Source organism: Myxocyprinus asiaticus, chromosome 7 (assembly GCF_019703515.2).
Source record: "Myxocyprinus asiaticus isolate MX2 ecotype Aquarium Trade chromosome 7, UBuf_Myxa_2, whole genome shotgun sequence".
NCBI lineage: Eukaryota > Metazoa > Chordata > Actinopteri > Cypriniformes > Catostomidae > Myxocyprinus > Myxocyprinus asiaticus.
The window spans coordinates 48335319-48350988 of NC_059350.1; positions in this window are offsets into that span (position 1 = coordinate 48335319).

Below are 15670 nucleotides of genomic sequence, written 5' to 3' on the forward strand. Positions count from 1 at the left end.
TACCTAATATTGACCTTAAAACATGCCAATCTATTGCATACTGTGGCAACTCAAAAACAAACACAAAGACAATGTTAAGCTTCATTTAACGAACCAAATAGCTTTCAACTGTGTTTGTTATAATGGCAAGTGGTTTTCTAGTACCAAATTAGCAATTCAGCATATTTACTCAAGGATAAGGTGTTGGAGTTATGGCTGCTGGAAATGGGGCCTGTCTAGATTTGATCAAAAATTACTTTTTTCAAATAGTGATGATGCTGTTTTTTACATCAGTAATGTCTTGACTATACTCTGTGATCAGTTGAATGCCACTTTGGTAAATTAAAGTACCAATTTCCTTCCGAAACAGCAAAATCTGTACATTATTCCAAACTTTTGACCGCCAGTGTATGATCAAAATCACTAAGCTGAAATACAAGCAACTGTAAACACTGTCTAATCCATCATTTCACAAGAACACGGAGGATCTTTTGGCCTTATCGTCTTTTCCACTAATTACCACTGTTGGCACCAACACTTAGCAAACAAACGCACCGATTTATCTAACACATCCCTTGAGAAATTTCAGCTCATGTATGTCAGATAAAAGTAACAGTAAACATAATATATTCCAGGTCCAGCACCGGCGCAAAATGTCAAATGGTATCAAATATCAATAAAGCTCTGCAGTCAAAAGCTTGTGTCTAATTAACTGGCAAAAGGATAGCCTTTTTATTAAGATAATATATTTGGTTGCTCTCACACTGTGAAACTCTAGTCTTGCCATAAAAATAAAAAATAAAAAGCATTCATGTAGGGAATCTTGTTAAATTGCATTTTGTGATTAATCTGTGCATAAACCTTCCTGAACTATATGTATGGGTAGTCGGTAAAATAATTTGCTAACAATGATATATATATATATATATATATATATATATATATATATATATATATATATATATATATATATATATATATATATATATTTGGGAAATCAAGGTAAGAGAATAAAATATGTCTATAAAGTTAACATGAAATAATTATTTTACTTATTCATTCCTTTTGCTATGAAAGATCCTGCAGAAATGTATGTTATTAGATGTCCTCTTTTGACCTTTGAAGAGTTTTGCTCAACACTTATGTTGATTATATGATTGTCAACAAGTTTAGGGAAGTAACTAAAAGTAGCAAAGTTGCAAACTTATCTACATATTACATAGTCTCATAAAATGAACATTACTATAACTATTTTTTTTGCAAACTGACTTTTACATGCCGAATCAAATCAAATCCCTTTATTGTCACTCAACCATATACAAATGTTGCACAGTGGGTGAAAGTCTTGGGTGCAGTTCTGAGCAACACAGCAGTCATAACAGTGATGAGACATATACCAATCTACAATAAACATTAAATTTACACAACACAATTTACATATCTAATATACACATAATTACACACAACACAATATACAAATAATAATATACAATGTACAGTATACAATACACACAATATAGAATACACAGCATACAATAAAAATAGTATATATAAAATATACAGTAGGTTGTATTGTGCTGTATTGACATTCAGGCTGTCGGTTGATAGTAATTTGCCAGTGTGTTGTTAAGAGAGAATATAATTATGATAGTCCAGTGTAAGATTAATAAAGTGCAGTGCTGAAGTATTTTGATCGTGAGAGATCAAGAGTTCAAAAGTCTGATTGCTTGGGAGAAGAAGCTGTCATGGAGTCGGCTGGTGTGGGTCCTGATGCTGCGATACCGCCTGCCTAATGGTAGCAGTGAGAGCAGCCCATGGCTCGGGTGGCTGGAGTCTCTGATGATCCTCCGAGCTTTTTCACACACCACCTGGTATAAATGTCCTGGAGGGAGGGAAGCTCACCTCCTATGATGGCAGTTCGCACCACCCTTTGCAGGACTTTGTGGTTGAGGGTAGTACTATTGCCGCACCAGGCAGTGATGCAGCCAGTCAGGATGCTCTCTACAGTGCTGGTGTAGAACCATGTGAGGATGTGGTTGTTCATTTCAAACTTCCTCAGCCATCTCAGGAAGAAGAGGTGCTGGTGAGCCTTCTTCACAACGGCCTCAGTGTGGATGGACCATGTGAGTTTCTCAGTGATGTGGACACCGAGGAACTTGAAGCTGCTGACTCTCTCTGCCAGTGCTCCATTGATGGTGATGGGGCTGTGTTCTCTGTCTTTTCTCCTGAAGTCCACCACAAGTTCCTTTGTCTTGCTGACATTGAGGGAGAGGTTGTGCTCCTGACACCAGTGTGTCAGAGTGTGCACCTCCTCTCTGTAGGCTATTTCATTATTGTCAGTGATCAGACCAACCACCGTCGTTTCATCAGCAAACTTAATGATGGCATTGGAGCTATGTGTTGCCACACAGTCATGTGTGTACAGGGAATACAGGAGTGGGCTGAGAACACAGCCCTGCAGGGCTCCAGTGTTGAGGGTCAGTAATGAGGAGATGTTGCTGCCCATTCTAACCACCTGGCGTCTGCTTGACAAGAAGTCCAGGATCCAGCAGCACAACAGCTGTTTAAGCCCAGAGCCCATGCTCAGACATTAGCAGCAGATCCTTTAAGTTGCGAGGTGGAGCCAATGTGAATCAGACTTGTTGGTCCAGCATATCCCATAGATGCTCAGAGTTTCTCATCAAGCTTGGAGGGCACTATGGTGTTGAATGCTGAGCTGTAGTCTACAAACAGCATTCTCAGATATGTGTTCCTTTTTTCCAGGTGGGAGAGAGCAATGTGTAGTGTAGATGCAATGACATCATCAGTGGAGCGATTGTTGTGGTATGCAAACTGCAATGAGTCCAGTGAGGTGAGCAGCACAGAGCAGATGTAATCTATGATTTGTCTCTCAAAGCATTTGCTGATGATGGGGGTCAATGTAACAGGATGACAGTCATTTAAGCAAGTGATTTTGGATTGCTTTGGTACAGGCACAATGGTGGATGTTTTAAAGCATGTGGGGACTACAGACAAAGAGAGACAAAGGTTGAAAATGTCCATAAAAACACCAGACAGTTGGTTCGCGCACGCTCTGATGATGCGGCCTGGAATGCCATCTGGACCCGCGGCTTTACGGATATTTGAAGGATCGGGTTACATCTGCTACAGAGACGGAGAGTGAACTAACCTTTGTAGCTTCAGCCGCGAGAGCTCTCTCTGCGAGGGCGGTGTTATTTCCCTCGAAACGAGCATAAAAATTATTTAGCTCATCCGGGAGAGAGGCAGCGGTGTTCACGGTGGAGTTTTTATTCCCTTTGAGATCCATGATGATATTAATTCCCTGCCACATGCTTCTAGAATCAGTGGTGTTGAACTGTCCTTCAATCTTGTCCCTGTACTGGCGTTTGGCTGGCTTGATTATGCTCCTCCGCATTCCCAGAATTAAAAGTGGAGGTCCACGCATTAAGTGCCGTGCGAACATCGCTATTAACGCATAGTTTCTTGGTAGGGTAGATCCGTATTGTTTTGGTCGGTACAACATCCTCTATGCACTTCCTGATGAAACACATTACGCTATCAGTGTAGACCTCGATGTCATCATCAGAGGCGGACCGGATCATCTCCCAGTCCAAGTGATCAAAGCAGTCTTGTAGCATAGAGTCTGATTGGTCTGACCAGCACTGGATCGTTCTGAGGGTGGGTGCTTCCTGTTTCAGTTTCTGCCTGTAAGTGTGCAGAAGCAGAACAGAAGAGTGGTCCGATTTTCCAAATGGTGGGCAGGGGAGGGATTTGTAGCCATCCTGGAAGGGAGAGTAGCAATGGTCCAAAATCCAGTTCCCTCATGTGTTGAAACTAATGTGTTGGTAGTATTTTGGTGCTATTGACATGAAGTTGGCTTTGTTAAAGTCCCCGGTCACAATGAACGTGGTCTCAGGGTGTGCGGTTTCCTGGAGTGCCCGGTCTGTGTTGGCTTATGGAGGGATGTACACAGCTGTGATAATGACCACTGTGAATTCCCTCAGTACCCAGAATGGTCAACACAGAAGCATGAGAAATTCCAGATCATGAGAGCAGAAAGACTTGATAGAATGTACGTTCCTCTGATCACACCAGGATTTGTTGATCATAAAACATACACCACCACCTCTGCTTTTACCTGAGAGGTCTTTCGCTCTATTCGCTCGGTGCACTGAGAACACCGTGGGTTTAATGGCTGAGTCTGGAATCTCCGCAGACATCCAAGTTTCTGTTAGGCAGATAATGCAGCAGTCCCTCATCTCTCATTGGAAAGAGATCTGCACTCTCAGCTCGCAGAGCTTGTTGTCCAGAGACTGAACATTTGCCAGTAGAATAAAGGGTATCGGGGTTCCAATATGAAAAACATAAGAATTGTAGACAAAACAAACAAAAAACTTCAACATTGGATCGGAGCTCGCAATGCAGCAGCCATACTCATGCCATCTTGAGCAGTTGAGTTCTATGTTTCGTCGCAGTTTCCTGGTGAATTTAACACTAGAGGTGCTTCAACAACTGTGTGTTTTATTCACTTCCACACAATTCACAACAATAGTGGCTGACTATGACTTTATAAACACTTATTTTTTGCACAATTACTCACTAACTGCTATGTTTTGATATCGAAACACTTTTACTCCAACGCATCATTTGAAAAACGATACATTTTAACGCTTGTATTACAGACTCACCTACATTTACACACTTATTCCAATGTCATTAGCTTCTGCGGTAGCTCACCTGATAGAATATTAGACTTTGGACTCAGAAGACCATGGTTTGAGACCAGTCAAGCACACAAGCTGACACGTAAGGTGATAGTGTAATAGAAGTGACACAAGATGACATTGTTACTTCAGAAAATATGCTTTTCAGTTCTCATTTTGTTCTGGGACATTACTGGCTGCATTTGGAGTGTCCTACTCACTTTTATGAAACGAGACAGCCTCGATGACATATGCGGCCGACAAATGCAACCTCCGGAGGATGCAGCCTTCCATACGAGACACAACCACAGACAGCTGTTTGTTTAGAGTGAGAGATCGTTTAGATGCGTGTTCTCTTTGGGTTCTCTCTCATGACTCACTTGAGTCAGGAGCGCCTCCTAATGTTCGCATGTGCAAATAACACCTGTCTCACATCAGCACTCTGCTCTTGAGGCAAACAGCTACTTCATCACATGGCCACAAAAGAGCATGCATTATTTTCTTAGAAATTTCTACATTATTCGCTCTTTAAAAGAGAAAAGTGAAACAACATTAAAGTTCAGTGGAATTTATGCCTTCCAGCTGTGAAGATGCTCTTGTTATCCAAGGACCTGAGAATTTGAAGGTAATAAGAGCCACACAGAAATCACATTAGCTAGGTTAGCTAAAATTAGTTAATATTAAAATGTGTTAAAACGAGTTAGCCTTAGAGCTCAAAGAAATCCGTGGCCCTCATCATTTGGCGGGAGCAGGAATAGCTGACAATACTGACACGATTTGCACATCATTGCTGGTACGGCGTAGAAATCCCCTGGTTTGCATGGTTGCAAATGCGAACTGTACTATATTAGCCAGGACGTCCTGTATGTTGTTCCGTTCTGTATTGAAGCTGAAAAAATGACCCCTCCCCCAGGTGAATGGAACTTAAACCTTCATCATTTAAGAAAAAATAATATATTTTTAATACAACAACAATACAAATATCAACTGAAAGAATACCCCTGGAAAACTTGCTATAACTTTCCTTTTTAACCTCTCAAGATTTTGCATCCCTGATCATTATTAACAAAGCCAAATTGTACACATAAATACCAAATTAATTGAAAATGTGTTTCAAGTTCTTTGGAAAGAAAGTTCAATGAAGAATTTATCTGATTTTGATAAATGAGTGTTGAGAAAATGTCAGATGTCTGGGTGAGACATTCTGGCAAATGTAACATGTTCAACACTGATAGTAATTAGGAATAAGTCATCGAAAAGACACACTAAAAGTTTAAATCTGTTTTGATCTATTGTTTAAAACTAGATTTTCTTTTCTTTTTGGAATCAAAACTTTTTTCCCCCTTTAATATCCTCCTTAAACATAAACATAAACATAAACACAAACATATAAATCACCCATAAACTATTAGCTGGTGATGTTTGACTTTGGATTATGAGCAAGCAGAGGACAGACACTCTCCAGCATCTAATTTTGACAATAAAAATGGATGATGATGATGATGATGATGATAATGTGTGATCTACGTATTGAATACAGTCTGAAGTTAATGAATAGTGCATTTACAATTGCACTATTCATTAACTTCAGACAATTACACACTAACTGCAATACATGGTAGAATTACACTTTGCAGTGTTTTTGAATCTGAGGTATATCAGATTTAGTTTAATGTTAACCAAGACATAATTCAGTGCATCTGTTCTGATTATATTTGCTCCCTGATATCACGGCCCCTTACCACATACTCCACAGTTTTTGTAATAAATGTGTTTGTATTTTATTTTTTTAAATGTGAGTTATTATGAATAAAAACTGTATATACTTTCTTAGGGTGTTCACACTTGGCAGGTTTGGTTCGATTAAAACGAACTCTGGTGCGATTTCTCTGTTAGTGTGGTTCATCTGAACAAGTGTGAATGCTGTCACCCGAACCTTGGTGCACACCAAACAAGCGGACCGAGACCACCTGAATAGTGGGTCTCGGTCCGCTTCCGAACTCTGGTGCGGTTTGATTGATATATGAATGCAACCTGGACCAAAGACGTCTAAACAGACCAAAAACAGGAAGTAATTTGCCTAATACTGACTTCAAGCATACCTGGTTCTTCTCATCATAGGAGCTATGTTGCCCATTACAGTCCTTGCAGCATATCTTTGCTTGTGTGTGCAACAGAGGAATTCCTGGCACTGTTTTGACTCCTTTACACATTTTATTAGCTCTTCGTTTGTTCTCAGCTGGTAAAAATACCACCATATATACATATATAAATATAACGAGCGCATTTCGCCCAGCAGCCAGCATTGTTTTGGGTGATCGTTAAGTTCCATCAAAAAATACACGTCATAAAAGCTGTCCAATCAGGTTGTGATTTTTTTCCGGATGCCTTTGGTTTTGTATCGTTAGGTTTGGTGTTAAAAAAGCCAGTGTGAACGCTAAGCGAACCAGGACTTAAATGTATCAATTTCTTTTTTGGTCCGGACAAAGAGGACCAAGAGAACTGAACTACAAATGTGAACACACCCTTAGATGCTAAAATTAGAACTTTCCTGTATTTATCTTTTTATAATTGTTTCCTTCACCTGTGCTTCTTATCTTTATGACTCAGTGATTGTATTCATACATTGTTCGATCTGTGTAATTTTGTACATCTTATTGAACACAATTTGTAGACTTTTCAGGTGGTCCCTTACCACACCCTCCATATTATTAGCACGTATCTGCACAATGTGTGGACTTTTCAGATGGTTCCTTACACACCCTAGGCAAAATTTCCAACTTATTTCAATGTTAAATTAGCGATCTGGAACAATTTCACCGTGACGCCATCTGACCAGGCTTAAATACGAGACGCATCATTTCATCTTTATGGGACCATCCCGTATTTTACAGGACGGGTGGCAACCCTACCTACCGATGATGTTGAGCAGTGGCAGTAAGAAGGTGTTTAGCATCCGGTAAGAATTTTTCATACAATTTCACCCAGACAAGCTGTTACGAATCACCGAAACAAATGCAAAAACTGACATTCAAAAATCCTAATTTTTCATATGAATCTACCAAGGAGGTCTATGTTACTGGGAAAAAGCTATCTAATAAAATTTGTGATTTAAATGGTGCTTGCAATAAATTTTGTTTAGTCAGTGTACACAGTTATGATTCAAAACTTGAAGTGACACTGAATGCTCAAGCCAGCCTAATTTAAACTTAAAAAACTCCTGATGTTGCTATAACAATGCAAAAAGCACTTACCAATTACCTCGGGTTTTTAAATCCATAAGGATCTCTTTCTTAATGATGAAAGTGGCAGTGATTACAGCCGACTTGTCAGACAACATGATCTTGTGCTCTTCACTTTCGATTTACAAACATGACTGCGTCACTCAAGGCCATCTACAAGGACGCTGCTGTGTCAGAATATCCATACTTCCCTACTATATAGTATTCCAAAAACACTATGCCAATGGAGAAGTATTTTACGAATCCACAAAATTCATGAAGTAGTACATTGATGAGCCAAAAAAATTATGGCCACCTGCCTAATACTGTATGTTGTTGGTCCTCTACATGCCAGCAAAACAGTGGCGATCCACTGAGGCATGGATTATAAAAGAACCCTGAAGATGTCCTATGGTATCTGGCACCAAGACATTAGCAGCAGATCCTTTAAGTTCTTTAAGTTGCGATGTGGAGCCACTGTGAATCAGACTTGTTGGTCCAGCACATCCCATAGATGCTCAATTGGATTGAGATCTGGGGATTTTGGAGGCCAGTCCAACACCTTGAACTCCTCATCATGTTCCTCAAACAATTCCCGAACAATGTGTGCGGTATGGCAGGGCGCATTACCCTGCTGAAAGAGGCCACTGCCATCAGTGGATACTATTGTAATGAAGGGGTGAACCTGGTCTGCAACATGAATGGCCGGACCCATGGTTTCCCAGCAGAACATTGCCCAGAGCATTACACTCCCTCCACCAGCTTGTCATCTTCCCACAGTGCATCCTGGTGCCATCACTTCCCCAGGTAAACGGTGCACACATACACAGCAGTCCAAGTGATGTAAAAGAAAATCAGACTTATCTGACCAGGCAACCTTCTTCCACTGCTCCAAGGTCCAGTTCTGACACTCACCTGCCCATTGTAAGCACTTTCGATGGTGGGCAGTGGTCATCATGGGCACTCTGACCAATCTGCGGCTATACAGCCCCATGACCAGCAGGGTGCGATGCACTGTGTGTTGTGACACTTCCTCCCGTGACCATCATTAAAATGTTCTGTGACTTGTGCCACAGTAGACCTTCTGTCAGTTCAGACCTGGCAGGTTAGCCTTCGTTGCCCTAGCGCATAGATGATCCTTTGGCGCCCAACACCCTGTTGCCAGTTTGTGGTTTGTCCGCCCTTGGACCACTGTCGGTACTCACCACTGCTGACCGGGAGCACCCCAAAAGCCTTGTCTTTTCAGAGATGTTCTGACCCAGTCATTTGGTCCTTGTCAATGTCGCTCAGGTCTTTACTCCTGCCCATTTCTCCTGCATTCAACATGCTGACTACGAGAACTGATTGTTTGTTTACCATCTAATCTACCCAGACCTTGATATATGCCCTTGTTAGGAGATAATCAATGTTATTCACTTCACCTGTGAATGGTCATAATGTTTTGGCTCATCAGTGTAAGCGAGAAACACCCAGATGACCTACTAATTCTGGCGAGATTTTGAAGTATGGATGGACTGGACACTTAACAATCCCATAATATTTTGGGAGCTGAGGCAACGTCACGTTCAAAACACTGGATTTAAAGGAACAGCGTTGAATTGCTTGTCGGACGGCTCTTCTCAACTGTAAGTGCTATGTATACCAAAAAATTTGTTCATTGTGCTTAAATGGTGCTTGTTTAACAAAATCAGAGCAGGTAGTTTTCGCGTTTTTTTTGTTCTTCCGTCATATATTGAAGTAGTATGTACGGAATCTTGCATGCATACCTAAAAGAACGTACTGTGTTACCGGCAGAGAAGTGCGTCTTTCATCAAATATAGTACATACTGTGACAGTACACGGTTTCAGTCGCAGCTCTCGACTGGGACATATCCTAAAGACCACATCCACCAAGAACAAATAAATCAATCTAATTAGCAGACAAATCTGACAGTCTGAATATAGATGCCTATTCACTTGCACTGTTGAGGGATTCAGTAGAAATTCCGAAGGAGCTCATACTCACTCATTGCTTAAACATGTGATTTCTAAAACAGTCATCATGCTTCGCATGTAAGCATAAAGGAATAAATTCTGATTTGATAAACTTTATTTTTTCCCTGTTCATTTGTAGACAAATTACGAGTGGAAAACGGTTTAAAATACATAGACAAAAAAAGGTAAATGAGAATGAAATGATGAAAAAATATGTATTTATTAGGCGTGTTAGGCCAGCAGAGAAGGCTTGCTGGTCCTGAGAATTTGCCACTGGGAAACACTATAACTGGTATATCACCCACTATTGGCACAGAGCAGTCATTTAAAAAAAAAGAACATTATGTTACATTCTAACAGTTACCAATTGGAAAGGAGGATGCAGAGCAAAATATGTTCTAGATCATTTTATAGTTTCTGCTCAGAACAAACCAAAATGAAAAAAACATTACATTTTTAGTCCTGCTCATGAATATGAGAGTCCTCATACTTGGGTGACAGCAAATTAATTTTGAAGTGGCAGCAAACATATTTTGAAGGCCTTTTGAGGTAAAAACTTAACCTAATTATTGTTTAACCTAATTAAAGATTAATTAGGCAAGTGCGCGCATTAATAACATGTCAGCCAAAACACATTTGGCAAGGCACTATCTCCCCTACATCATTAACACCCTTTGTGTGACCCAAAATAACATGCAAAGTTTGAGGGATGGCTGTCTTTTTTTTTTTTTTTTTTTGAAGATGGTCTTCAATAAAAAAAATAAAAAAAAAATATATATTTTTTTTTGTCTGTCTGATCTCACAGAATTACTATACCTACATTTTTCAAAAACATTTTTTTTTCATTTTTCGATTTTTTTTTTTTTTAATTTCCTGGTGAAATAAACACTGTATAGACACTAAAATCACAATGTTTTTCATTACCTTTTACACAAATCATGAATAAAATGGCAGATTTTCAGTTCATAAACACATAAGCTGTATCTGAAATTCAATTTTCACTATTTCCTATTTAGTGGATGTCAGTGAGTGCGGGTTTTGTGAGAAACACAAAAAAAAATATGTATTTTAGGGCTGTCAATCAGTTCAAATTTGTAATTGAATTAATTACATGGTATGTCGATTAATTCATGTATTATTTATTAGCATATTATTGAACATAAGCCAATCAATGGCCTACAGTTCATCGCAATCCATTTTTGCAATTGAATTTGTCAGTCAGTCCGAGATTTATTATAAGGGCTTGTCTAAGGATGCGTCAATGTATACACCTGCGTCAGACGGATGCTTTTGAAGCGTCTCACTTTATTTGCATCGCGTCATAAATGTATAATTTTTAGGTCGCTGTGTCAAGTTCAACCAAGTTTGAAACTTAGAAAAAACACATCTTGAGATCCCACGAAAGAACACGTCCTTGAATTGTGTTGTCTGCCCTCGGTAAGTGTGGTTTGTTCTCTGTCTGTATAAGCTGTGCATTGCCTATACAACTTGAGTTTCGCTCACTGCCCCCTGGAGAAAACAGATGTTATCACAAGCTTGAATTGCTCAGATATAAGGAAAATTCCTTATGTCTGGGGACATGATTAATTGCATCATTTTTTTAACACATTATTTTTATATAATTTATCGCACAGAATTAACACGTTAAATCGACAGCCTTAATGCATTTATATATTTGTTAAGCTTGTACGTGTTTGTATAGCATTATATTCATAATCACCATTGCAATGCTTACAATGCAATACAGTACAGTCTACAATGGGTACAGTTACAGTTCAGTAGCAATGTAGTACATGCATCAATCTATTCCATTTACTAAGAAATTTATGTATATATAAATCTGTCTTTTTACAGTCAAATAGAATTAAATATTTCCATATGAGGGAAAACAGGCAACAATTATACAGCACATGGAAGGCTTGTCCCTGTTACTCCATCCGAACGTATTCAAGCAGAGGAAGTAAAGTTTGAGAGCCTGAACTGTAGCAATTCTGCCAAGCCCATAAGCTGTTTCTAAGCGTAACCGTTTCAATTTCCCATCTCATGTGTATCAAAACACACAAACCCATCAATGACAACAGTGATCCTTTCAGAGCAGGAAATGGCTTTGCATGCTCCAGACCCAAATGTACAAGGTGTAAGAAAATTAAATATTTAAATCTCCCCCAGTAGTTTGCTGAACTGGATTCATGTAGCCAAGTAGTCTCTTCTTATCATCGCAAGCCATACTTTATTGCCTGGCCTACCTCTGTGAAAATTAAAAGCACCTAGAGCCCTTTGATATTTCCATGCTTGTTTTGTGGTGCATATATATATATATATATATTGCTTAGTAACTGTCTTAAAGCTTACACACAGACAGACAGAGGATTTACATACATATTTAGGCCCACATACATACACAGAAACATTTCCATATGTTTCTGTTGACATCATAAATGGAGAGTCATGTGTTTTGGCCAAATATTGGTGCAGTTCTGACATCTACCATCAGGGGTGAACTGTCGAAGCTAACAAGCCAGATCCCAAACTGTTTTCATCACCTCGATATACATAAATTGTATCACAATCTGCAGCCCAAGGTCAATTTATCTTTATTAGAATTCATTCAAAGAATCCAGATATAAGATATAAACTAACACAAGGTTTGTTGATTTGGCAAATGTTCTATTGCCAGCTGGCACTACATAAATACAGAAGTTTTTTTTTTTTTTTTTTTTTTTTTTTTATAAAGGGACTGCAAATAAAAACTTAATGTTGAGTTTATGGAAGTTGTTGCATGTCAAAAGTAAATGGATCAACATACACAATGTATGGAGATTTTCCTATTCATTGTTTAATTAATATTTACAAAGACATTTGATCTCAAATAAATAAATACAAAATTATAATAAAATAAAAAAATTATATATATATATATATATATATATATTTGAAAATGAAGCCTAATTGCATTGTGACATTATTTTCAGGATACTTAAGCACATTTTATTCCCCAAATTCTCATTACCTTAACAACTTTTGCGATTCTCATTGTTTTTAATGATGACTCTCCTAACAACAGGCTTCATTTTTCATATACAAAATATATATTTTATTAGTTTTTGGAGTGAAACATGACAAGGACAATTTCAACAGGTTTCGCAAGATTCACCCTGGAGAAGAAAAAAAAATATATATACAGGGTTGGGAGGGTTACTTCTGAAATGTATTCCACTACAGATTACAGAATACATGCTGTAAAATGTAATTTGTAACATATTCAGTTAGATTACTCAAGGCCAGTAACGTACTCTAAATACTTTGGATTACTTCTTCAGCACTGGTAGATTTTTTCACTTGTTTTGACTATAAAAACTCTGCCAGTACAGTAAGACAAAATACACATGTTAAGAATACATTATCTGAAAAACCTAAATATCTTATGCAGTGTTGTTTCTAAAACAAGATCAATCTAATAGATCTTGTTTTAAGGATTTTTAGATATTTTTACAGGAAAACAATAAAAAAAAATATTATCAAGAATATAATTTTTGCCCTAATATCAAAGGTCTTACTAGAAAAAAAGAAATTAAGATCCAACGTGAATTTTCTTGATAAAAAAATATGATCGTGCCTGGTAATGTGCATGTAAAATGGCTAGAAATAGCATTTTAGCTTAGCATAAAGCTGACAATTTACACAAGGTTTATTTCTATTTCTTCTGCTCCTTGAAACAACCACACCGTCTTTTTCCAGAGCAGCCTGTATTTCTCCTGAGGTTGCCTGTGGGTTTTTCTTTGTATCCTGAACAATTCTTCTGGAAGTTGTGGCTGAAATCTTTCTTGGTCTGCCTGACCTTGGCTTGGTATCAAGAGATCCCTGAATTTTCCACTTCTTAATAAGTGATTGAACAGTACTGACTGGCATTTTCAAGGCTTGGGATATCTTTTTATATCCTTTTCCATCTTTATAAAGTTCCATTACCTTGTTATGCAGGTCTTTTGACAGTTCTTTTCTGCTCCCCATGGCACAGTATCTAGCCTGCTCAGTGCATCCACGTGAGAGCTAACAAACTCATTGACTATTTATACACAGACAATAATTGCAATTTAAAAAGCCACAGGTGTAGGAAATTATACTTTAATTGCCATCTAAACCTGTGTGTGTCACCTTGTGTGTCTGTAACAAGGCCAAACATTCAAGGGTATGTAAACTTTTGATCAGGGCCATTTGGGTGATTTCTGTTATCATTATGATTTAAAAAGGAGCCAAACAACTATGTGATAATAAATGGCTTCATATGATCACTATGCATAAATAAAAGATTTTTTGCATGATCAGTCATATTTTCAAAATCAATGCCAAAATTTCACAATTTCTGCCAGGGTATGCAAATTTTTGATCACAACTGTATATATATATATATATATATATATATATATATATATATATATATATATATATATATATATATACACAGTACTGTGTCTTCTGTATTAATCACACATTGAATACAAGAACATCTGTCTATCAATATACCATATACATGTCCTTTAACACACCATTTTAGGGTGTTGTCATGTCATAACTTTTCACAATGGGATATGCACCTAGCACAGAAAATTACAGTATCTTTTCAACTGTGAAATAAACTTTTATGGTTTTCCAACCTGAGGGCATGTGCGGGTGATCGTCACCTTAATTGGCTTTTTCTGTAATGCCACTTACACAACTATGAAGTTCATAAAGTACTTCAGAGAGTGTCTGTTAAAGTCATTCAACAAAATATTCAACAAAATCACACCATTAATTTGCAGATTTACAAGCCTGCAAAAAACATTGGGCACTGACATTTATTGCTTTCCTCCATTTGTTGTTTGAAATAGTAAGTGGTGTGGATTCTTTGCACAGATTTGAGGAAAAAAATAGAGGAAAAGCAAATGTGTTTCATTTTTAAGATCTGTTGTGTCTAACTGCCGTCAACAAATTTAATTTCACCTGTCTACCACATGTGCGTACACACACCCATACACACACTACACACATTACAAAACAACACATAAAATCTAATGAAAAGATGAGTTACATTAATTCCCTGAACAAGCTCTTTTTTTAACTGTTTCATCTTTTGTCAAAATCATTATGATGCCATTTAAAGAATGGAGTGTCTATTTACACTAAGTGCAAATAGCCCATCTTGTTGGCAGAGGCTATTTACGCTAACTCCGCCCACCACTGCTCAGACCAAGCTCAAGTCATGATCAAATGATGGCAGGCATATTTGCATTTTTCAAGATGAGGCAGATATATTAAACTGGTTAACGGGTTAGACATTTAGTGTATTAAGAGATTGGATAACTAAGTGACTATTTGTGTTCCAATAGTCTGCTGGAAACACAGGATTTTACGACAAACTACGCCCCCCATTCGTAGCTGTAGTAGCTCTGGGTGTAGTTGGAGATCTGGGTTCGAATCCCACCCCTTGACATACTTTTTCCCATGTCTCTACTCTTAATATTTCCTATAATACTACTTATAGTAATAAATAAAAGAGATTCCTCAAAGTGATTTGGTCACAGTGAAGGTTGAGAGGGTGTTGAGAGAAGTTTTTGATCCGGATAAAATTAGCCACGGATTTACTGTAGTAATATTGTAGTAACCATGTGTTTTGGTGGACACTATATAGTTCTGATGTACTAACCATGGTGTTACTACAGTAACATGTTGTTAATAGTAGTTAATAGTAACCATGTTTAATTTTGTGGTTACTATGAGTTTACTAGAAAAATACAATGTTGATACTATGGTTAC